Source organism: Vulpes lagopus, chromosome 5 (assembly GCF_018345385.1).
Source record: "Vulpes lagopus strain Blue_001 chromosome 5, ASM1834538v1, whole genome shotgun sequence".
NCBI classification, from domain to species: domain Eukaryota; kingdom Metazoa; phylum Chordata; class Mammalia; order Carnivora; family Canidae; genus Vulpes; species Vulpes lagopus.
Window position 1 is genome coordinate 58,804,717 of NC_054828.1, and position 25,782 is coordinate 58,830,498.

Here is a 25,782-nt window from a genome sequence, read left to right on the forward strand (position 1 = left end):
TCATTTGCTAGAACTTTTATTCATTTTTTTCTAGAACATGGAGGATGACCCTTGAGCAAAACTGTTCTATCTACATCTCTTCTTATTCACCTTAAACATGAAGCAAACTACCATATCTGAAATATGCATGTTTAGCCTCAACTCACCTTAAATGCATTGAAAACAGAGTCAAAGGGAAATGGGAAATCATGTTACTGATACTTCATTCAAGCTGCATTTTTAAATTAAGAGTTTCAAATGTACTATGTAGCCTAATTGTGGTTGTAGCATCATTTTTAATGCATTAAAAGAGTTTATATAATTTACTGTAAACCACATAGGAACTTACCAAGCAGGGCTGAAACAAAGCCCAGAACTGGTGATTTCTCTCTCTCTCTCTTTTTTTTTAATTTAAATTCAGTTAGCCAACATATAGTAAATACTTAGTTTCCAATGCAGTAGAAGTGATGATTTCTAACCAGAAAGGGCATATGACATCATGTCACGTTGCTTGTCTGTTGTCCACATCCCCATGCCCACAGACTCTCTTCCCAATGATTACTTCCTCCTCAGTAATATATTTTATTTCTAATGAAACCACTTACTTCTTTTCTCATTTTCAAGACTAGATTGGTTCTCTCATCATCAGAGCTGCAGAATACATATCTGAATTTTTGTTTATATACTAAATGTGTTCTTATCTCTGTAGGGTGTTTCATTTATTGTTATCTTTGAAGCACTTGTTGGATATTTTATTTATCTTTTTAATTTATTTTTGAAATATACTCCTATTGACTTGAATGTTTGTGTCTATATCCTTTTGCCTTGGCTTGAGGTTATCTTCCTTCCTTATTTCCTTCCTTCCTTCTTTCTTTTTTTCTTTGTGGGATTTGTATTATTTGATAAAAATCAAGTAACAAAAAATTAGAAATCTCCTAAGAGTCTCAAATCTCTAAATATTTTTCTCTAAAGTGTGACTAATCTTGATTCATATTGTGTTCAAGCTCAAGAGTCAAGTTCAGATGAAATTATTCAGTATTAAAAACAAAGGCAATAGCAGACGTCTGTTTACCAAATCTCAGAAGAATAAATTAATGGGTGAGTTAATCTTCCTCTCTTATTCTCTCTCAATCTCTTCCCCCCCCACACACAGGTGGCTCACTTGATAAATTGTTGGCAATTTTTGTGGTGAATACTCTAGGGCATGCTATTTAAAACAGACCTTATTTAAAGCTGCTTTGCCTGAAGTAGGTCACTCTATATTTTCCAACAGTCAGATACACTATTCTCTACAAAATCTAGGACTTTTAAGGCTAGAAATTAAATTCACTCCATCAAACTATGTGTTGACCAATTTCTTATTATAAATCTCTTTAAACATTTACAGGGGTGAAAGAAACATATCTTTACTGAGTTTCTCTTCTTTTCCAGGCACCTTACTTTGAGTCTAGGTCTTGAAGACAGACTTCTTAGATTGAAATCGGGGCCTTGTCATTCTCCACTTGCACGACTCGGGCAAATTCTTTAATCTTGCTCTCTTGGTTTTGTCATCTGTAAAATGAAGATGACAGGATGCAGTTCATATATAGTTGTGATGATTAATTAGATAGTACAAAAAATATTTAGCATGGTGCCTGGTCCTTAATCAGTAATTCATTCTTACTTGTAACTACCTTCACTTTCGTAGGCAACTTCAGTCCTTACTGTTACTCTGGGAGGCAGGTATTACTGCATCTATTTAACAGATGAGTAAACTCATAACCAGGGAAGTTTAGTAATCAACTTCAAGTTACAGGGCCTTTCCTCAGCAGAGCTAGTATCTGAACTTCGTCTAGTTAGTTCCAAAGCCTATGCACCTCACTGCATCGATTTCTTTCTCTGCCTATAGATTATAAATCATTATAGGACATTTTCTGTAGGATATGTGACTTTTAATTCTTATTTTATGAGAAAGAAACAGATAATAAAAAAACCCCAATTTAAAATTCCCAATTTATAGGGAAATGTAGCTGAAGAAGGAGGAGAAGGTAACAAGGCGGGGGGAGCGGGGAAGAGAAAAAAAATACATACACACAAATTCTAAGGTGTATTTCAGATTCAGGACTAATTCAAACTAATCTCTTACCCAGTTTACATTATGCAAAATTATTTGGGAGGCATCATGAAATGCCTTGGACAACACAGACTGTGGAATCTTACAGAGCTCAGTTATGTGAATTTCAGCCCTACAGAGCTGAGAGGCTGAGCCTCAGGTTTCTTACCTATAAAATCAGGGTGATAGTATATACCTTACAGGTTTCTTATGAAGATGAAATGAGCCCCTGTGGGGGAAATGCCTGGGATAGTGCCTAGGACAGATATGATGCTCAGTGAATGGCAGGATATCATAAGTACTTTCTATGAAAAATATTTGAGGTTGTATAAGGTTCTAAAAAGTCTCTTTAATAATGTTAAATATTAGTATAATCACAACATTGTGGACTTTTTAGAGATGGATGGTAAATCAGAGAGCTTTCTAGCTCAATTACTTCACTTGATGTTTGAGGAAACTGAGACCCAAAGAGACTAAGGGAATTGCCCCAAATCACGCAGCTAATTATAATCAGAGTTGGGACTAAAACCTGGCCTCTTAATTAATGGTTCTCTTAATATTTTTAAAGTTGTGAGTGAATGATCATACCACTTGAGCAATAAAGTATGAAGGATGAGTATCTGTGAACAGATTTTAAGATTCCCATCAAATAACACCTATAATGAACCTAGACATATATTTAATGATAGTCATAATTGTTGTGCTGCATGATAACAAGGCATAAATGGTAAGTAGTTCATTTTAATGTGTCATTGTAATTATTTTGTTTAGCCAAGTGGAGAAAGGGAAAAATAAAATGAAGATGAGCAAGGAATTGCTCTGAGGGTCTCTTTGAAGGCTCTTGACTCTGTTACTCAAGGGCCTTCATAGCTGTGTTTTTCTGATGAAAGGTAGGGGACTGAGAAGTAGTTTTGAAAGTAGGAGGGACAAGAGGTACCCTTGAATTCTTCTCTTGGGAGGAGGGACAAGGGCTCACCTCCTTCCCTACTGATGGAGGAATCAGCTTATTCTCCTTTTCTCTCTCTATCAGCCTCTTGCTTGGATCTGGACATTTCTGCTACCCCAGAATCCAATTCTGAGTAAATTGTGCCAGAGTCAACACCCAGAGCAGAGTGTTGGAATAGCTTTGCTTTTAGCAAAACTATGGCCTGTTTTCTGTTACCACTGTGTTCTGATTCCCAGCACTTCGTAGTCATTGCACTGATATGCTTGAGGGCCTCAATGAACACCTGGGTCATGGAGCACTCCACACTCCAGCCAAGTCTGACTGCATAATTACCCTGTGGTCATTGGAGCAAACCCAAGGTTTTCTAATTCCTTCCTACTCCCAAGAGGAGCAGTAACACCTCTATCAAGACTTTCTATCAAGACTTGCTCAAAGATGTGCTTGAAGGGGTGCCTGGGTGGCTCAGTCAGTTGAGCCTCCAACTCTTGGTTTTGGCTGGGATTGTGCTCTTATGGGTCGTGATCTCATGGGTCGTGGAACTGAGCCAAGCATCTGGCTCCCTGCTTGGTGGGGAGTCTGCTTGGGATTCTCTCCCTTAGCTCCTCCCCACACATGTGCATGCTCTCTCTCTCTGTCTCTCTTTCAAATCAATCAATCATAAAAAAAAAAAAAAAAGGTGTGCTTGAGGAAAAGACTCTCAGCTACAAGGTATTTTCTCCACAGTGTTCACATAGTTCCTATCAGACATTCATCTAGAGGGGTCCCTGAAGTAGGATACCTTTCATTTACACTTGGAATTGATGAGTTTAATCAGATTGCTTCTCCAATACTTCAACTGAGGGAAGGGGAGGGAAGAGAGGAAAAATGTGTTACATTTTGAGTGGTGGAAGTTTTAGGGGAGAAGAAACCTTTACTAGGGGCCCTTGAGGGGGGAACATTCATCAGCCAGGTAGCAGGGATGAAAGAGAAAATATGCCAAGACATTGGGGAGGTGCAAATGGAAAGAAGAAAATGAGGTTCTAGAGACAAACTTCATGTGCACCAGGACCTCCTTTTCCCTCACTGCTGTCTCTCTTCCTGCTCTACTTCAAAAAACAAACAAACAAATAAATAGCTGATATTTAAATGTGATCAATTCCCTGATGCACCTTTTTCCTGGGGCCTGGTGGGGTAGGTTAGGGAATTGCTTACTCAGGGATGATTTGTACAAATATCTTTGCAGAGACAGGCTCAGGACAACCTTTGGGCAATGGATAAGTATCTCTCTCTCTTTCTTTTTTTAAAAAGATTTTAATTAATTAATTAATTTATAGTGAAAGTGGAGGAGAGGGGCAGAGGGAGAGGGAGAGAGAATCTCAAGCAGACTCCTCACTGAGCACAGAACCCCATGTGGCGCTCAATCCCATGACCCTGAGGTCATGACTTGAGCTGAAACCAAGAGTTGTATGCTTAATCAACTGTGCCACCCAAGTGCCCCTGGGTAAGTGTATTTCTTAAAAAGTGTAAGGAGGTATTCTCTGTCTAGGTCTGGGTGCGGCTTGGTTGGCGCTGTCACCTGGTGACATTTCCCTTGCACCTTGCTCCTTGAGTCTAATTGGTGCTTCTGCTCACTGATAGGTCTGCGGTCTTTATTCAGGTCATGCAGTTAATGTGTGTATCTAAGTGGGGCATGGGGAGGGCTGAGGCTGTCATTCAGTACAACTCTACACTCTGGGCCTTCTCTGAGCTGCATTCCTTGGGCCTGGTGACATCTGTGGCTTTCCCACAGCTACTGTTACTGTCCTGGTTACCTTGTCACCCAGGCTGACATTTTAACTGTTCTTGTTTTATTGCCCTTTTTCTCTGCTGTCAACCCTAATATGCTCGCTCAGCATTGTTGCTCTTGCTCAGCTGACCCTGGAGTTCGAAGAGAGATTTGCCCCTGGATGGTGATGGTTCTTCCTATCAACCTTGGCTAGTCTAGCAACACTTTTTGCATGGCGCTGTTGCCTGAACCCAAAGATAATGGCACTGAGTCTCTGGCCATCATCGTATGTAGCCACGGAATTGTTGGTTTGGAATCCATTTCTAGGATATGCTCATAGAAAGATAGCCCAGTTCTAATATTTTTTGAGACAAGGCAGAAAGGGGGCTCCTCAGTGCAACAGCATCTTGAGGAGGGGCTCCTCATCCTGGCATGAATTCCAGGATTACACCATACTATATACTGATCCAATATCGATATCCCAACCAATACCAGTTGTAACACTAATAGCAATACTCTATTAATTGAATGCCGGTACTAATTCCAATATTATTAAATGCCAATACTAAAACTTTTACTTCTATTTCTGATACAAACTACCATCTGTTGAGTGTTAAGTATGTATCAGACCAAGAACTACGTAGGTAATACCACATTTAATCCTCACAAGAATTTTTTTTTTGACGGTAAAATATATACTGCTTAACATATACTAGGCGCTGTTCTAGGTGTTTTACAGTTATTTACTTACTTAATTCTTACTACTGCCCAGAGAGGTACAGTTATTTCTCCCATGGATGAGGAAATTGAAGATTAGAGAGGCTAAATAACTTGCCCAAGCTCAAATTCTAAAATATATGGCAGAGCAAAGATATAAAATAGCTTTCTCTGACTCTAAATCGGGTACTATATGATGCATTTTTGTGTTTAGAATTGCCAAGATGCATTTATAAATTTTCTGTACGCTCTCTGCATCTATTAAGAAATTTCTGATAAAAAATTGTCCCAACCGAAGCATCATTTTGTCAAAAGGTAATTTTACCCTCAAATTTTGCTCCACTTAAAAGTATCTTTTAAATGAGAGGCGCCTGGGTGCGTCAGTTGGTTAAGCATCTCTTGATTTCAGGGCAGGTCATGATTTCAGGGTCGTGAGATTAAATCCTGAGATGCTTTCCACGTGAGGTGTGGAGCCCCCTTAAGATTCTCTGTCTCCCTCTCTCTCTGCCCCTCCACAGAGCTCATCAACACATATGCGTGCTCTCTCTCTCTCTCAAAAAATCATTTAAATTAGAAATAATTTCTCTTGATTTTCCTTAATTCCACTGAACTGATTTGAATATAGTTTTCAGAAATTACTTCAAGGCTGGGTTATAGTCCGTTTTTATGAACTGTCTTTTAAAATCTCCTATGGTTTTGAAAAAATTGCAAAACATATTGTTTGTGATGAGCATGTCATCATATTTTACTTGTGTATGTCTCTTTAATAGTAGACAAAGACACCAGAACTATTTCTCTAAATTGTTCTTGTCAAGCACCACTTTATTGTAGAAATTTCTTTCACTAAATTGGATTTTGGGGAGAGCTTAGAGCTTAATGCTTATGGTGAATTTTTAGGGGAATTTGATTTTTATTATTTTTCTTAGTTTCATATTTGATTTTAGTGTTCAGAAGGCTGTCCCAAGTAAGGCCCCTGAGACTGAGGTCCTTTTTTTTTTTTTAATTTTTATTTATTTATGATAGGCACACAGAGAGAGAGAGAGAGGCAGAGACACAGGCAGAGGGAGAAGCAGGCTCCATGCACCAGGAGCCCGACATGGGATTCAATCCCGGGTCTCCAGGATCGCGCTCTGGGCCAAAGGCAGGCGCCAAACCGCTGCACCACCCAGGGATCCCCGAGACTGAGGTCTTTTATCTGCAGTTTGGCCAAAACGTGATCTGTACATAATAAACGCATGGCCAATTTCCTAGGTCTCAATCCTCTAATAAGAGATCCTCAAGGGGCTAGCTGGTAGTTCATTTTTCCTGTAATCCATGTATTGGCCTATAACTGCAATCCGATGTCATTTGTCATTGGCAGTGGAATTAGCATTTTACAACACAGGCCTTTCTGGATGACAGTGACTAGAATCAGATATCCATGCATTATGGCTTTCACAAGGTTCTTGAACTGTGAAAGGTGCTAAAATCCAGGGCTGATCCTGTCAGGCATTAATCGTATCACAAAACAGACCTCTCATGTGGTCTCTAATGGAATGCAGAAATCACAAGGATTCTTTCATGATTTAAAGTAGGGTTCTTAACTTGGAATTCATAGACTCCAAAGGCATCTGTGCTTACAATTGAGGGGTCTATATACCTGATGGGAAAAAAATCCACAAACTTATTTTCACTAATCCCCAGCTGAAATGCAGTATTTCCTTCCCTTATGAATGTAGGCCACAAACCCCAATAGTATCACCTATTGATGATACCTGTGATTCTGTCTCTTATAGAAATCACAGCTATTTTCCTTTTATATTTACATTATATTATATTTCCTTTTTATATTTGCTACTGACATCACAAAATACCATTTATTGTTTCTCAACTTTAAGGTCGTGGTGATTAGACACTGTGATATCTTAAAATGTAATGCTTTAAAGAAGCACATATATTTAAGAAATAGGTTAATTGTAAGGAGTGCATTTGTCATGGTGAGCACTGGGTGATATATGGAATTGTTGATTCACTGTTTTGTACACTATATTATAACACTGTATGTTAACTATACCAGAATTAAAAACAATACCCCAAATCCCAAAACCACATTGATAACTGTATTTCAATGTAATTGGCTTGCAATCTTATCAGTTTAATTTCAAATGCTTTCATTTAAAAACATATTTCTGAAAGGGATCCACCAGTCTGTCAAATGGGTGCCTAGCATGACAGGTTAAGAATCCCTGAAAGGGGTTTCCTGGGTGGCACAGTCAGTTAAGCTCCAACTCTTGATTTCAGCTCAGGTCATGATCTCAGGGTCGTGAGGTTGAGCCTTGTGTCAGGTTCCACACTCAGCATGGAGTATGCTTGAGATTCTCTCTCCCTCTCCCTCAGTCCCTCCTCCCACTTGTGCTTTCTCTCAAATAAATAAATCTTTTTTTTTTTTTTTTAAAGAACGCCTGTAAGGTTGGTATGAAGGTATGTGGAATGAGGGCATGCTGGTCAAAGGTAGCCTCTAAACCAAACTCTGTATGTGGTGTCTAGGGAATCTTATGAAAGAGGAAGAGAACCTCATTTGCTTTTCTAGCTTTCAGAAGGATGACTGATCCTCAATATAAGAGATCCGAGTCAGAAATCTTGAACATAAAGACCAGTCAGCCTGTAGCTGGAGATGTAAGCAGCCCCAGGGCTCAAGCAAAGGGTGCTTCTACACAGTATATCAGACATGAATCCAGGCAGACTGTGGTATTTCTATGGACTGTGCTAAGTAACTATCCACACAATTTTTACACAAGTTAACCTATGTTGCTAAGTACTCCTATACCCAGATTGAGGGGTGCATACTATGTAAAACACACTGATTCGACTTAAGCCTTCATTCTTAAAGATGCATTCAGAAGACTAGCTTTTTTCTTCAAAATATAACATAGATCTAACAGTATATCCAGATGTTGACTCTGTAACTTGGGACAGCTATTATCTTGCGATAATCACTCCATTCTCAGATTGCTCATTGGTGAAAGCATTTATTTAAAAGAACATAACCTTAAAATAGAAATAATTTGGGAAAATTATGTGTATCAGTTAGGATTACGATCTGCTGCATATAATTGGAAACCCCAAACCACAGTAGCTTAAACAAGATAGATATTTATCTTCTCTCATCTAAAATAAAGTCCAGAGGTAAGAAGTCCATGAGTAGCATATCCCCGTAAAGTCATTGACCCAAGGTCCATTTTTTTTTCTACTTCAATCTTAGCAAGTGACACCTAGTCTTACGATTCAGTATGGCTAATTGAGTTCTTAGGTAGCAGGAAGTATTGGAGGAGAAAGATGTTCAGCTTGGGACACCTGAATTTGAGGTGCCTGAAGATACTGAAGGGAAGGTGCCAGGGCAATGTTTAGAAATGCCGGCTCAGGGGTGCCTGGGTAGCTCAGTCAGTTAAGCATCTGCCTTCAGCTCAGGTCATGATCTCAGGGTTCTGGGATTGAGCCCCACATCGGACTTCTTGCTCAGCGAGAAGCCTAAATCTCCCTCTCTCTTTGCCCCTCTCCCCCTACTTGTGTTCTTGCTCTCTGCTCTCTCAAATAAATAAATAAATAAATAAATAAATAAATAAATAACAAATTTTGAAAGAAAGAAAGAAAGAAAGAAAGAAAGAAAGAAAGAAAGAAAGAGAAAGAAAGAAAGAAAGAAATGCTGGTTCAGAGCTCAGAAGAATTGCCTGGTGGGAGGTCCCAGACCCGGAGTCAACTATGTACAGAATGAAAGGCAAGGATATGCACGAGACGAGATGGCTCAGAGGAAATGAATACCATTAAAAGAGGACCAAGACCAAGGAGAAGATCTTGGAGACATTAACAAAATTAAATGTTTTGTTTTTTAAATGCAGAAGGATAAAAGAGTCCTCCCAGCTGAGTTAGCTTCTTCTTAGCAACCTTCTCAATAAGCAAGCCATTTGACCCTTTTGCTTATATTTCATTGACCATAACTTAGTCACATGGCCCCAGCTAGGGAGCATGGGAAATGTAATCTCATAATTAAGTATACTGTTGTCTCCCACTAAACTGGGGTTCTATTTCTTATTTATTTGTTCATTTATTTATAGCACAGAGTGAGGGAGGGGCAGAGGCAGAGAGGGAGAGACAGACTCCCAAGCAGGCTCTACACTGAGCAGGGAGCCCAACACAGGGCTTGATCTCATGACCCTGAAATCATGACATGAGCCAAAACCAAGAGTCCGATGTTTAACAGACTGCACCACCGAGGCGCCCTTGGGGTTCTATTTCTAAAGAAGAAAAGAGAATGGATATCAGGTGGCAGCTATGGTCCCTGCAATGGTCTATACACAGGGACTTAAGGATTACAGCCTTCAGAGAAGAACTCAAGAAAGAGCACTGGACTAGCAGACAGATGCCCTGGGTCCTAATCCTGCCTCTACGTTTTACCTACGATACCTTAAGCAAATTTCTTGGCTTCCTTGAAGCTTTACTTCTTTCATTGTTAATGAAGATGTGACCTTTTTTTTTCTTTCTGCTTTCCAAGTGTTGTTAACCTTCACTGAGGCAATATATGTGAAAGCACACCTATAACTATGAAAGCATCCCATAGGTACAAGGTATGTTGTGACTTCAGGGTGCCTCGGGGTTGTAATCAGAGAAGGGTCCTTGTAGCAGATCTCCCAGTAAGCGAATCACACTTAAAAACCCTGAGCCAAGAAACAATCCCATCTTGACTGCTTAGCTCCTGATAATTGCATTTTCTAAGGTTAGGTGGAAGTTAAACTATTGTATCATCAGACCATTAAACCGGTGCCAGCTACATGTACTGTAATTGTGATATGGGCAAAGAAGGTAATTTTCACTGATAGTATCATGTCTGATGAGCAATGTCTTCAATGGAAGTCTTGGTTGCTGTTGAGCATAGAATCAGCTCTAGCTATTAGAGGCAGAATGGAATGATTGCAGGATTAAGATGGCTTACAGAATCATGGGGGACAGGGAGCTGAAGAAATAGGCTGAGCTTCCACAGACAACCCCAAGGCGCCCACAGAATTGTTCAGCTTCTCCTGCCATGACTGAAAAACCATCTGTTAAATCAGTTGTGCTTGAGGTCCGGGGTCCAGAGTTGCACTGCTGCAGCCTCAATCAGATCCAACCAGATCCACACCAAAATGGTGCTTCACTCTATTTCTTACCCCATTTAACTCCATTCCAAAAACAGTTCTCACATGATTGTACCTGATTGGTGGATCCTTGATCAACCCAGAACCCTAGCTTCAAAAGAGTCTAAGAATGGTAACTTTCTCCTATACAACCTCTGCTAGAAGTGTATTGGAATAAATGTTATACGTGTCAATCGTCAATCCATGGTATTTGTCAGAATGAATTTTATGTGTACCTGTGAAATAGCAATGGTTATTTGAGGTCCTAAAACACTGGCTACACATCTAAGAAATGAAATGATTTCAATGTAATATAATAAAATTTGGGTGGAAGGAATTCATTTAACTCAAGTGTGTATTCAATGAAGAGGCAGAAAGCATAGGCAACATTCATGTACATATCTCTCTAGCATGTTATTCTTGAGTTAAAACATTTGCACCAGCATTAAACCTAAGTTAGGCATGTGGATGTTTCATTAAGAATAGTCTCTGCTCATAAATATAAATTTCTGTTTACTTCCATTGATTAAGATTGGAATAACTTACTCATTTTAATGTATTTACACATCATGATGAAACCACAATAATTAAAGTTCAAGATGTGCATAGAGATGATCTAATGAAATTTTATTGACTAAAAGAGTTCCCAATAATTATCTTTCTGCTTGAACAGCTTAGCTAATAAAACATAAGGCATTCAAAATAAGAATGGACTAGACTCATAGAAAAATGACCACAGTTTTTAATGAATCTAAAAATATTGTGTGTGTGGGGGAGGATTCATTAGAGTGAGAAGATAGTTTTGTTATGGTAGGTCAGACTGGCTTCTGAGAAGGGCAGATTCTCAATTTGATAATGCAAAACATCTGCAACAAAACCATGACCTGTCACTGAATGGTAAATCGGAAAAGTAGACAAAGGTGGTCAATGGATGGAAGAATTTGACTGACCTCTCAAAAGACTGCTTAGGTCGGGCTTGGGGAGAAGGGAGGAGAGCAGGCTAGAGGGCAACGCAGCAGTGAGAATAGGCTTTTTTCTAAACCTGTTTTGTTTTTCCCTGAGAAAATAGTTTACAAACTTTTTGGTCTCGAAGTTCTTTTAAATTTCCCTGAGAAAATAGTTTACAAACTTTTTGGTCTCGAAGTTCTTTTAAATTCTTAAAAATTGGGGCACGTGGGTGGCTCAGTCTGTTAAGCATTCGACTCTTGGTTTGGGGCTCGGGTCATGATCTCAGGTTCCTGAGATCCAGCCTGGTGTTGGAATCCTTGCTCAGTGCAGAATCTGCTTAGAGTTTCTCTCTCCCCGCTGCTTCCCTTCCCTAGTTGCACACATGCTCTCTCAAATAAACACATTTAAAAAAATTCTTAAAAAATCTTGAGGCCTCCAAAGAGCTTTTGTTTATGTGGGTTATATCGAATCAATATTTATCGTACTCAAAACTAAAGCAGAAATTTAAAACTATTTAAAATAGCAATAATAACCCTATTATCTGTTAATACAATGGTTAGTTGTGATGTAAACCCCTATCAATGAACTTTTTGTACTCAGTTACATTAAAATCCATTGGTCTATCTTGTCCTTTGAATGAATCTTTTACATGTTTTGATTTTATAACATTATTCATCGGTCATTTGGAGAATATCAGTTCACTTAAAGATGCAAATGTAACAAAATTGACACATTTTATCATACATATTTTAAAAATTACATTTGTTAATGTCACCATTGACATCATCAGAAAAGTCTTTAAGCATTGGGAAACTGTCAAACTGAATGCGATGAGTATAAATTTTCCATAGCTCTAATTTTCACTTTAACCTTGAATTCCATCACTGGCAGTGAATACTGTGAGGTGTTTTCCTTGAAGTGACAGGTTCACTTTCATTTTTTTGAGAAAATGTCTGCTTACTACCCAGGTCCTAGTCATCATAAATTTTCTGCCAGTTGCTCTTTTATTGTTATTATTACTATTATTATTATTATTTTTAACGAGCTCTATACCCACTGTGGGGTTTGAACTCATGACCCTGAGATTAAGAGTCACATGTTCCACCAACTGAGCCAGCTAGGTACCCCTGTTAGTTGCTTGCTTGCTTATTTATTTATTTATTTATTTTTATTTTTATTTTTTTTTAGTTGCTCTTTTAAATAAAAATGGTGGCCCATGAAAAATGAAGTGGCTTGTTCAGCGTCAAAACTTAATTTTTCTAGTGACACTCATTATACTTTGGTGTACAAAAGCTCTTCACGTGTACTTCCCGATTTAACACACAAACTGTAATCAGGAGTCGAGACATCAGAAACGAATACTTTTTACTGCTTCAGGAAAGACATTCTTAGGTGAAGCAGCATTAATTTTCTGATGTGAATGCATGTTGGTGGAGAAATATCCTGCGGTACGATTGCTGCCATGTGGTTGATTTGAGCTAAAGTGTCAGAAGTTTTGTTTAGTGTCATTGGAAATATCAAGAGTGAAAAAGACAAATAATGGCCTTAGTTTTGTCATGAAAATAAATTTGATTTCATGGATTCCCTGAAATACTTCTGTGGTGGTGTTTGAGTTGATGGTTTCTAGGTAGGTCCCATAAGGGATCTGTGGTGATTGTCATCCACAGGGCCCTTTGGTTTTGTGCAGAGGAAGCCGTGATCTTATGTTAGCCCAAATGCATGAGATAGTGAAAACAAAATCCTATAGCCTGTAAATCATTAACATTAATCATGAGTTACCCCGGAAGCAGTGCTCCAAACAAAACTCATTAGCTTGGAAAAGTTCTGTTAGTGTTTCCAAGGTTCTTCCCTGGTCTTCTAATGGTACGTACTCTTTCTGGGCCATCAGATCCGCACCCCTGGCTTTCCTTCTGTACACAGCTGACTCCTAGTTCTGTACCTCCCACCAGCCCGTTCCTCTGAGCTCTGAGTGAGCATTTCCAACCATTTCTCTGGCACCTTCCCTTAGGCACCTGCAGGTACTTCAAATCCAAAGTGTCCCGAAGTGAACCTCTTTCTTCTCAAATCTATTGCCCCTTTTCTAGCTCCTCTCTTAGGTGCCCAAGCCAGAAACTTAGAAGTAAATCCTAGACTCTTCTTTTTCCCAGTTCCATGACTGACTGATCCTTTGATCTTGTTGACTCTATTTTATGTCTTTTGAATTATTCTGCTAACCTGCAGCTCCATTGTGAGTCCCTGGATAATTGCTTTGGATGGCCTAACTAATCTCTCTGCCCTACTACAATCCATCTCTTCTTACAGATACTATTTTCCCCCCTAAAGCCAAAAATGGCTATGTCACTCTTCTGCTGAAAATCCTTCATTGGCACCTTCAGAAAGCAAGGGAAACTCAGTATGGCATACAGGACCCTTTAGTACCAAATCTGGTCTCCTCTCAGCCTTATTTTCCAATCAAGCCCTCTGTGCTCCCAGTCACAACCTTTGGCTTACATACCTTCAAATACCATATACTCTTTCCTACCTTGGTAATTTTGCTTATGCAGTTCTGTCCTTTCATTTGCCTGGCTGTATCACACTTTTTCAGTATCCAGCAGAAGTACTCAGCAGACACATGCTGACCATTCAATCTATGCCCTCCACAATATTCCCGCAACTCTGCAAACACATCTCTAGGATAGTGCTTGCTACACTATATAGTTATCATCGATCTTCTTTCCTGTCTTCTGGCACACATCTTTTAGTACAGAATTTGTCATGTAATGTTCATCCCTTCCCAGGGCCTTTCATGGTGTTGGGCACACAGAGAGACTGAAAAAACAAACAAACAAACACTAACTTAACTAATTATATTGGGTAAAATAATTTTTAAAAAAAGGATAGAAATTTTTATGTCATATTTTCTTAGAGGGGAGTTACCTACATGATTCTGTATCAGTATAGTTAAAGAATTACGGCAAAATAATGCTAAATTTTATGGTAGTATAATTTCACAGTCTTTTTCTCTAGATCTGATTGGGTTTCAGTTCCTTTCATCTACCTACTTCCTTTGTAGAAGCAACATTGTGCAATGGATAATAAAGTGTTCTTGAGTTGGGATGGGGTCAGTAAGAAAATCACTTACCTTTGTACCAATTTCCTTTTTTTTTTTTTTGTGGGGACATTACTTTTCTTTCTTTCTTTCTTTCTTTCTTTCTTTCTTTCTTTCTTTCTTTCTTTCTTTCTTTCTTTCTTTTCTTCTTTCTCTTATAGGAGTTCAATTTGCCAACATATAGCACAACACCCAGGGCTCATCCTGTCAAGTGCCCCCCCCTCCCAATGTTCCCTTTTTTATGGGGATGCTTCAAAGTACTAGAGTGCAGTGATTTCCAGCTGCTTCAGGTAGGCTGGATATGGTAGGGCTTAGGTTGGGCAAATCTTACCATTAAGTTGAATCCTACAGAGAGAGGAGAATCTAAAAGTTGAATTCTTTTCTTTTGCATACCCAAGAAAGTCTGTTAAATGGCATTCTCCTGATGATTGAGGAACTCATGATTGCCATGAACCCAGCCTTGGGTTGATTTTCATAATTATGGCTAAACTATAGATGTCAAGAGGCAGACTTAAGAATTCCACTGGAAATGGATTGATGTTGTGGTAGTATTTAGGAGTAGGTGTAGGTGTATGTCCTGAAAGAGTATCATTAGAAAAATCTCCTAACCTTGTGTTTTCTACTGTGAATTCTTAGAAACACACAGAAATTATTTCTCAAATGTGAAAAGTCCTCAAAATTTCACAGCTCAATGGTTAGAATTTACTTTAGCAAGTTAGATTTATCTACTGCGGACTCCTATTTGAAATTAAAGGCCTCTCAATGTGAAGCAGAGAAGTTGGTCTTCACATACAATGTTTCTGACTTACCTCCAGGAGGGCCTTGGTTGTGTTGACTATGGAAATCTTTTGATATTTCAGAAAAGTTCTTATCAAAATCTTTTCTTTGGCCTATTCTCCTTCCTTCCTCTTCTTTAAAAAAATAAAAAAGTAGGGGGATCCCTGGGTGGCTCAGTGGTTTAGCGCCTGCCTTTGGCCCAGGGCGTGATCCTGGAGTCCCGGGATCTAGTCCCACATCAGGCTCCCTGCATGGAGCCTGCTTCTCCCTCTGCCTGTGTTTCTGCCTCTCTTTCTCTCTGTGTGTCTCATGAATAAATAAATAAAATATTTAAAAAAAAATAAAAAAGTTGGGGATCCCTGGGTGGCTCAGCGGTTTAGCACTTGCCTTTGGCCCAGGGTGTGGTCCTGGAGTCCCAGGGATCGAGTCCCAGGGATCGAGTCCCACATCGGGCTCCTGGCATGGAGCCTGCTTCTCTCTCTGCCTTTCTCTATCTCTCTATGTGTAACATGAATAAATAAATAAAATCTTAAAAAAAAAAAGTCTTGTTCTTGTTGTTCCTTCCTTTTATACTTAGGATCACAAGATGACTGAAATATGTTTTGCCCACACCTTTATTTAATGGACTATGCTATCTTACTCAAAGCTGTATCTTTTCCATAGTAAATATTTAATTTTATTCCAGTAATTTTAAAGCAATGTTTCTCTCATTTTCAAGGATTAATAAAATTCACTCTTTTTTTTTTTTTTTTAATAAAATTCACTCTTTAACGTTATGGCTTTCTGTGCAACGCTATTTGTTTTTTTCTGTTTAGGTCTGGATGCAGTTATACGTACATTCTTTTACTCCTCTTTTTTTAGAGAATCTCTAATGTATATTCACTTTATCAAATGTGTTTCTTATGGGTAGGATCACTAAATGCAGAATGATGCTTCATCTGCCAGTACCTCTGTCAAATCATGTTTCAACACCATTTTTGGAATTTTACCAAAATATTTTTCGCCTTAATCCCTAAATACAGATTTTGATTTCCTAATTCATTTTGTTTTGTATGTTTATGAATCTCAATTTGTATATCTGTATATTGTGTGGTTTATATAGCTATTTGAAACAGTGTGATCATAGAGTGTGATTGAACAACGTGTCAAACAATGTCATGAGAGGGATATGCGTAGAACTAGAGTCTTCCTGCATTTCATTGTGTTATTGATTTAGCAGTAATCTCATTAACTGTGCTACTTTCCACAGTGACCACAAATGTTACTTCATATTGCTAAGCAAAGAAACTGTCCTTTGGAAATGAGTACAGATAATTTACAGAAAGAATACGGTCATTGTAAAGTATGTTTTAGCTAGAAGCTAAAGCAAATAAAAGCTACAAATGAACCAATGAAAGAGAAAAGCATTTGCAAAATAAGTCTTATGATGCACTTAGGGAAGAGCTGTATGACATTTCCTTTTGCTGTTATAATGGTATATTATTTGGTTGTCCAGCTGGCCAGCCAGCCCCTAACGACTTCATATCCTGTTTTCTAATTACAGGACTACAAATTAATACATCTCCAGTGTTGGGCAATGACATTTCAAATCATTTAACTAACTCCTTCGCACAGGTTACCTTCCTTTATCAGCACTATAAAAAGGAGACTGACGCAGCATTTCTAGTCACTGGGAAGAGTGGCCTAATAAGCTGATGAGTCATGAACTCAATTCTTTCCTGTTGCCCAGCATTTCCAGCAAAGCTGAAAGGCTGAAAAAAAATAAAGCATCCATTTTGTAAACAGACAAAGAAATATGGCGATAGGTTAACTGTGACACTATTAAAGCCAGGATGAGAAATCACTTGTTCACCATATTTTAAAATTAAGGAAACCACTGCACAATAATGAGGGTCAAATTTATGTAATCAGGTAGGTTCGTGATATGCATTAGCTGGCAAATATACTGAAAATCATCTGGAGCCACAAAAATAGGTAGAATTTTTTCCTCTTAGAAAATTTCCTCATCAGCCGTTTATTTTAAACCATTCTTCAGTAATATTTTAATAATTTAAGAAAGATGATGTTAGGTTATTAAACTAAATTTTTTTGTGGTGCTACTATTGTAACATTTGATGATTGAATATGAATATGCTTCTGTGCTCTGCCGCTGATAGGACTGGTGCAGTCAAGGCTTCCTCTTCTATTGGGCTTCAATCATTAGGTTGGGCAGTATGGGAGAAATAACTACATTATTTACTAAATTCTCCTTGATGGGATGATGCTTTCAAAGGAACTCAGACTTAAATTCCCTTTTTCTGAGATTTGAAGGATCAAAGAGGCAATCCAAAATCAAATCTACCCTTTCCTTCCTGGTTCTAAAAGAAAGCACATTGTCAAACATTTTCCCTCCTATGGAGTAAGGTCTTATTATGACTGGTAGCAGCCATATTCACAAATGACATTAAATTTGGCTCTTTGATGTGTTGTCTCCAACCGTGGTCACATGTAGAGTCTCAGTGACATAATGCATCCTGCCACTTTAAATGTGCATCTTCTTACTGGATTATATCACCATGAATTAATATTTTGCAATAAATCCTGCTATTATCCTGTGAATATGACATTGTTTTGTGGGGGTCAGGGAGGGAAGAGTGTTAATAGCATTACTTTGCCAAATATTAACATTAATTTTTATAATCCCATTCAGGAAAAACTTTTTTTTTAATAATAAATTTATTTTTTTATTGGTGTTCAATTTACCAACATACAGAATAACACCCAGTGCTCATCCCGTCAAGTGCTCCCCTCAGTGCGTCACCCATTCACCCCCACCCCCCACCCTCCTCCCCCTCCATCACCCCTAGTTCGTTTCCCAGAGTTAGGAGTCTTTATGTTCTGTCTCCCTTTCTGATATTCAGGAAAAACTTTTCAATGACAAGAGGCTGAAAAAAGAAAGAAAGAAAGAAAAAAGTAAAATGGCTCTTTCTTGATCTCTGAGAGGCTTTGAGAATAAAAACAAAGAAAAGATTGATGACCTAAATGATTTTTTTCTCTAGAAATAACTGATTTTTAGAGGAGTAGAGTAAGATTCAAGGGAAGAGTCTTACACAGCAATTAGGGAGGAGAAGTTGGAACTAAAAACATATATAAAGGAAAGGAAAGAAGAGAAAGGCCTAAAGATATCAAAATATAAATATTAACTAGCCATGATTTCAAGAAGAGTTGTTTACCTTTTGATTATCCAAGTATTGACTAGGACACACCTATGTATTTTACTCTCCTTATTTAACTTGGGACGGCCCTCTTCCTGCAAAGCACTACGACATTGAGTGCTTAGACCCCAGTGTTAGTATTCTCAAGGGTAACACCAGGGAAACTATTTTCCTTCCTGTAAATGGCTTCATCAAACAACCAAACTGTTAATTGTAAGTGGTTATAGTCACCCTACAGGTGATCCCAATGCATGATAAAAAGTGAATGTTTACGTTTGAATAGGGTGCAATATCTTTACCCAGAGAAACACATTTTGGGAAAGTGGTATTCAAATTATCAAGGACAAAGGGAAGTTGCTCCATTATCCTAATTACAGCACAAAGTAACTCTACCTATGCATAAAAAAGATGTTACTTTGATCCAAATGTTAAAATAAATCATTTAAAGCTGCAATGAATTGGATGGTAGGCAAGTGTGGCTATAGTTGCCTAGAACTAGGCTGGAGAGGCTTGGTTTCATCTTGTTGAAATAGGGGAAAAGATTGAAAGGAAATTTGCCACTTTTTTTTTTTTTTTGCAAACATAGACAAGCTTTGTTCTTTTTTGCTCCTTTTGCATTTGACCTTGAATGATTACAAGAATGGCTACAAAGCCTCTAAAAATTAAAGCTCATTTTACTACAAAGGAATTTTTATGCAGTAGCTTTAATGTTGAACTGAAATTGAACTAGATTCCAGGCTGCATACTGGTTATTAACTTTCTTGGTGGTTAATATGTATGTGAATTAATGTTGTACCTCAATTTCTCTTCCAATTTTAGATTTTTTTCTGCCCAATTGTAGATATTTTCAATCTGTGGGTTATGGTATGGGAATAGAGACCACCAATAAAAACTATTGCAAAAAGATTTCATAAAACTTCACTCTTTATGATAGGAAAATTAATATCATCGTGCATGTTATACTGACATAGCTGAAGCATGTTTTCTCTTTTGTGTTTTTACACAACAACCATTTGTTGACTGAAGTTGGATTATTTAGATTATATAGGCAACCCTAAGGGATTATGTGAATTATGTATTGGTGGAATCATCACTAAGGTGGTGAGTGTAGGCACTGTTTTCAGTCCTGCTGATGTGTCAACAGATATGCAGCTGAAAAATTTGTAAATGTACTGCTCTGTCAAGAAGAACAAAATGTATAGGTAACAGCAATGGCTGCTTGCTCTTGGAAACCAATCCTCTCTTCCTCTTTTTGTGGGAAGATGTGGCTGGCACACTTAGTAGGCTTACGAATTGAATAATTGGTTATTAAAATGAAAGCAAATTAAACAGAAAGGATTTTGTTCATCTTTAGTTAAGAACATGAGTGACATTCAGCTCTGGGAAGATATGTTGCAGGAAGCAGAACAAATTGATCCCTTAAGTGATCAAGTAAATGAGGATGTAGGAGGGTTTCACAGAGACCCTGCAAAGCCCAGTTTGGTAGTTATTTGATTGAATTTTTACCTATTTCTGGAAGGGTCTTCAGAATTAAAGAGCAGTTTGACCAGTAAGAGAATGAGAATACCAAGTGCTCAGTTCCCAGAGCCTTATGCTGCTATCGATGTGATAACACCCATGGCTTGTGATCACAGAAAGAGCCTGACTTTCCAGTCAGAGAGGTCTGGGTCTGCATCCCAGACCAATCTCTTAACTAATGTTATTGCTTAACCAGTTTCTTCATCTGTAAAATAGGCACGGTGATGCTAGCCTGTAGTACACGTTACAATTCTGTGTACAAAATGTCTGGTGCTCAGCAAGCTCTCAACCCTCAAGAAAAGTTATAATAGTTCTTTTACCTTTAATTTTATCTCTTCCATCACTTCAAGAGAAAATGCCCACACATTCTGGCCTGGGGCAGTTGCCGTTTTCAGTAGAATTTTTCAGCTGTGTATACACGTAGTCCTAAGTGGAGTTTTTTAAAACCCCGATGACAAGGCCGCACAATGAAAGAAATTGTCATTTTACCTGGGATGTATCTGCTCATCTGTGGTGGGGCTCCTCGCCAGATCTTTTGGGCAAGATTTCTCCGAAGGTCCTGAAAGAAAGAATTCATTTAATATTTTTCACTTGATCACTTACATTTTATTTATTTTAGGAGTAAGCAACGACTGGCATGGACATCTATTTATACAGTTTATTATTTTTTGAAAAACCAACCGATGGCTCCTGCTAGCTCTCTTCTGATGTTCCTTGGCCCAGCCTGCTGGGTGACAGCCCTGGCGGCCACTGCTGTCCCAGCCTTCCCTGGGCAGCGGCCCCCTGCCCTCTGCGGGGCTCCCCGAGGTCAGGCCTCTCCTGTGCTCTCTGGGCTGTCCCCTCTGCTGTCCCCTCCGCTGTCTCCGCAGCGGGCCCACCCCAGCTGCTTCCCACTCAGTTCCTGGCTTCGTGGCTTGCAGAGGCCTGGGGAGTCCTTCCCAAGGGGGACAGTGACCAGCATTCCTCCCAGACAAGTGGGAGCCTCCCTCCAGCCCCCTCCGCACCTGGCTGCAGCGGGGGGTTTCTGGAAGTGTCCTTGGCAGCGGGGGCTCAGAGCTCGGTACAAGGGCGGATCTCTGGCCTGGGCTGCGGGGAAGTCTGTCCCCCCCCCCCCCCCCCCCCCCCCCCCCCCCCCCCCCCCCCCCCGCCACCGAGCCCTTCACTGGGGGTGGGGGTGGGACTCCTCCCTCCTGGGCTGCGCCCTTCACTGGGGGTGGGGTGGGTTCCTCCCCCCTGGGCTGTGGGGAGGCCCCCCTGACTCCACCCTTCACTCTGGGGTGGTGGAACTCCTCTCCCTGGGCTACAGGGTGCTCCCCCCCACCCTTCACTCTGGGGGTGGGGGTGGGACTCCTAACCCCCCGGGATGCGGGGAGCCCCCCCACTGCACCCTTCATTCTTGGGGTGAGGGTGGGACTCCCCCGTCCTGGGCTGTGGGGAGGCCCCCCTGACTGCACCCTTCATTCTTGGGGTGGGGGTGGGACTCCCCCCCCTGGGCTGCGGGGAGCCCCCCCCTCCCCCGGCCGGCTGCACGCATCACTCGGGGAGCCCCAGCTGAACGCCCCCCACTGCTCCAATTTCCCCAAGTACCAGCGCGAAGGAAGGCAGCAGGGCTTGGAACCCACTGGCCCAGGGCAAATGACGGAACAGCCCGGAGGGTCAGGCAGGAACTAGGCGCCAAGGGTAGTGTCAGCGTTGACAAGGCCCAGGCCTGGCTGGCCGCGCCGGGCGGACCTCGGGGCCTCTCTAGGTGTCCTGTGTCCTCCCCGCCTGCACACAGTGCCTGAGGTTCTAGTTTCTAGCCCCGCTTCCTCTTTCCAGTAAAAGCAGGGTGTGGTGCAGCATTTTCCAGAGTGTTCTGTGGAACAATAATCCCTTGAGATGCTCCTTGAGGAAAGGTTTCCATGGTTGAATAACATTGTGCAACGCTGTGCACTGTAGCTAGCTCGAGAAGATTCACGGACTGCTTTGGTGTTTTAGAGGCTCTCAGAATTTCTGCTTTACCCAGAGGCTCGGAAAGTTACTGGACCACAAAGTGCTTCTTTCAAGTCGCACCTAATAACAACCAATAAAACCAGTGTTCAGTGGACATGCTGTTCCTTAATCCCTCCAAGACGCACCCACCTCAGGATGCTTGTCCTTGCTGTTCCCTCTGACTGGAATGCTGTGCCTGTGGATGCTCACCCAGCCCACCCCCCACCTTCTTCAGCTCTCTGCGGAAGGGATGTCTTTCCGGACTACCCTACCTAAAAGAGCCTCCTCTTTCACCCCCACTCACCTTTCTATGTATCCCCTATCCGGCTTCAGTATTTTTTTCTGAGCACTTACAACTCTCCGACATTACAAGTCATTTATGTTATTATATAAGAATCAATTTATTTCCAGTAAGTCCCTTGTAACTAAAATGGAAGCTCCATGTTGGCAGAGACTTTGCTTTGCTCTCTGATGTATTTCCAGTTCTGGAATGGCAAAGCTGGCACTCAACAGATAGACGTAGAGTGAAGAAAACATTGGAAAAGAACAAGGGATCTCAAGGCAGAAGACCACCTGGCACCAATCCCTGACTCTACCTCTTTCTCTCTCCATGTGACCTTGAGAAAATCCCTTCATTGCTTAGACCCTTGATTTTTTTTTTTAATATATATAAAATGAAGAGCAATAATACCCATCCTGCCTCGGTTGTAGGAACATGAGGAGGAACAAATGAGGGCTTGGCTATGATGGTGCTTTGTGAATTGTTAGGGGCTGCTTACTCCCTTCAGGCTGCTATAACAAAAATACCACTGCCCGGATGGATGGCTTATGTAAGCAACAGAAAGTTATCTCTCATAGTTCCAGAGGCTGGGAAACCCAAGGTCAGGGTGCCGACAAATCCTGGGTGCGAGGAGAGCCTGCTTCCTGGCTCAAGATGGCTTTTTGCCATGTCCTCACATAGCAGAAGTACAGAGGGCCCTTTCTGGGGTCCCTGCTGTAAGGGCACTGATCCAGCCTCATGACCTAATCATCTCCCCAATTACCCACCTCCAAACACCATCACTTTGCGGGTAGGTTTCAGCATATGAGTTTTGGAGGGACACACGTGTTGAGACCATAGCAGAGGCTGGGCGGACGCAGGTTGTTTTTAATCAAAGACCAAATGCAGAAAAGGAACGGGAAATAACCCCCATGGGTGGAGATCACATTCTCTGGGAGTGTGAGGGTAGGTCGTGTTGGTCGAAGGGAGGGACGGAGTAGGAAAAACCCAGAAGTGGTAGTGTGATTTAGGGAGCAAAGATCCCTCAATATAGTCCACAGTCTCAGGGACCTGGGAGGCGTCCATAGGAAGGAGGAAGAAAGATGTATGAATAGAGGCCGGGGAGCATTGCCATGCATCTGATACTTAGGTTTTTAAACAAAGTTTATTTAAACCACATGAAAACTATGGGGTAAGCATTGTCTAGGTTTTATTTGTGAGGACACGGAGGCAGAGGGGGCAGTTTTAATGTTACACCCAAGGCTACAGAGGGAGTGAGAGTCCAGATCTCGGGGCTGATCTGAGGCGGGGTGACTACGCAGTCTGTGCTCCTACAGAACTTAATAGGGTCTGTCCCTCCTCCTGCTGGGATGTGGCCCTGTAAAAGCAAGGGCATGGTTATCCAGGGAACACCTGTTGGTTGGCCTCTTCCTCGGCTCTGTGCAGGAAAAAAGTTTGAGCTGAGGAAGAGCTTGTGCTGAGACAGAGGGCCACCCACAGGGGTTGCTCTGGTAGGGGGGCGAGGGAAGGAAAGAGGAAGGCAGGAAGTTGTGAAGAGGTAGCACCAGTTGACTTTGTTGTTGGCGGAAATGTGCATCTGTGCCAAAATGTGCATCTGTGCCATAAAGGAAATTGTTGAGGCCGGTGAGCATGGAGACTACTGCTTGCCTTGTTTACTTGTGTTATTTTCTGTTGCTAGGGCTGATTTCTTCTCATATCTTGTTTCTCTTTATTTTTTTAAATCATATGTTGATATTACTGTGTGCATTAACTAGTTATCTGTGTGTCTCTGAGTTAAACCAAAAAATCACGAATGACTTCAGTAACAAATCTGGGAATCGAATCAATTGAAAGAGATCTAATTTTCTTCTCTGTGTTACCAGTGTTTGCCTAATGGTTTTTTTTTTAAATTCAGAATTTTAATAACGTATATAAATAGCAACATGAGAACCAGGAGTTCTACTGCTGGACATTATCTCTAGGTGAAAGGAATTCCGATTAGTCCACTGGTAGTATGGCATCACCGAAGATAACAAAGAAGCCTGGTATAGTTTTTCCTGAAGAAGAAAGCCAACTTACTACATTCAGTACTGACTTCTCTGTCATTTTTCTGTAGAAAATGCATGGAGTTTCCAACGTTTACCTATAACTGATTAAAATGGGCAGAGTATGGAGCATTCTACTTATTTCCAGGTGAATTCTTCACATTTCCTGGCTTTTGAAAGTTCTCCTTCCACAAATCTTCCACGACTATGTATCCTCGTAAACCCCAGTCATATCATTTCTCCCCACGGACCTGGACAAATACGATGGCTTGTTGTGGATAATAAAGAGAGGCAGCTAGTCCCATGAACCCAGGTGGATACACCAGCTTCTTTATTGTTGACCCTCTGGCCAAAAGAAGTCCAACAATGCCAGCAAAACCAGTAACACCAAGTCTTGGAAAAAATCCAGGAGGTGCATTTTGGAGATATTCATAGCTGTCTAACCCCATGGAACCAAGCTCTGAATCTTGGGCTTTGTTTGTGAGTATATTTCCTGACACCAACTTGTATATGGCTCGCAAAAAAGGTGGAGATGTGAAATGCTTTCTTCAAGCTGGGTCCTTGGCTCCTCCACATATTTAGATTGACCCTCAGGAACCGAGTAGAGTGAACGCTCATTAACCTTCACAGAAGTTTTGTGAGGTGAGTCCCTTTTAGGTGATGCATAGACTTTAAGGGTGAGCAGACTCAGGCTGGCTGGCCCCACAGACCTCTGAATTACCTTGAACATGTTGCTGGTAGAGGTGGCTCCAGTGGGGGTCCCTAATGGGGATTTAAATCAACTTTGAGAAACCTTAATTTATTTGGGTATTAAATTCCATAAAGGCAGCCCACCAACCCAGCTGTTAGTCCTAATGTGTGAGAGTCACCTATGCTGAAGACACTGGGAACGTTGCCCTTAAAATAGGAGACCATGGTTAGAAATCAAATCTCGACAATTCTAGAATATCGGATAGTTGAAATCTCTAGGATAAAATAAGCATGTTTAATATGATTTCTATTTCATAGAGTCCATTCTCCTTATAAAAGTTGTCAGAGTGAGAGTCTGGAGGGAAGCTCTGGCTCCATGTATAAAGTGATAAACCTAAGCGATGATCAGAGAAATTCAGTCCTAAAACCCTTTTGTTAAAATAAATCAACAAATGATATTTAGAGGTGAGAATGGAATGGGGACATGTTTTTCCTCTCATTTTTAATTTGAATAATGCTTTCAGTTTTCTCAGTTCAAATGAAAGGACATTGTGTGTGTGTGTGTGTGTGTGTGTGTGTGTGTGTGTTAGAGAGAGAGATATGAGAGCATTGCAAGGTTTTCAACGTTTCCCTCCTTGCTCTCTCTGCTCATGTGCTCCTGACTCTG

General features: G+C 40.6%; 1 long non-coding RNA gene and 1 pseudogene across 2 annotated transcripts in view; both read right to left on the reverse strand.

Annotated features, from left to right (window-relative positions):
* LOC121491562 overlaps window positions 1–21,927 on the reverse strand; it is a 37,745-nt gene extending 15,818 nt beyond the window's left edge. The window contains exons 1-3 of one of the 2 annotated variants that reach the window (XR_005988003.1): window positions 21,738–21,927; window positions 20,640–20,709; window positions 1,420–1,530 (exon numbers count right to left, since the gene is read on the reverse strand). This is a non-coding gene — a long non-coding RNA (uncharacterized LOC121491562). Of the gene's footprint in view, window positions 1–19; window positions 1,531–20,639; window positions 20,710–21,737 lie in introns of those variants that run through there. The other variant, XR_005988002.1, reaches the window with a different exon arrangement.
* A 1,866-nt stretch (window positions 21,928–23,793) lies between these two features.
* Window positions 23,794–25,155, reverse strand: LOC121492064 (annotated as a pseudogene).
* Window positions 25,156–25,782: the final 627 nt, after the last annotated feature.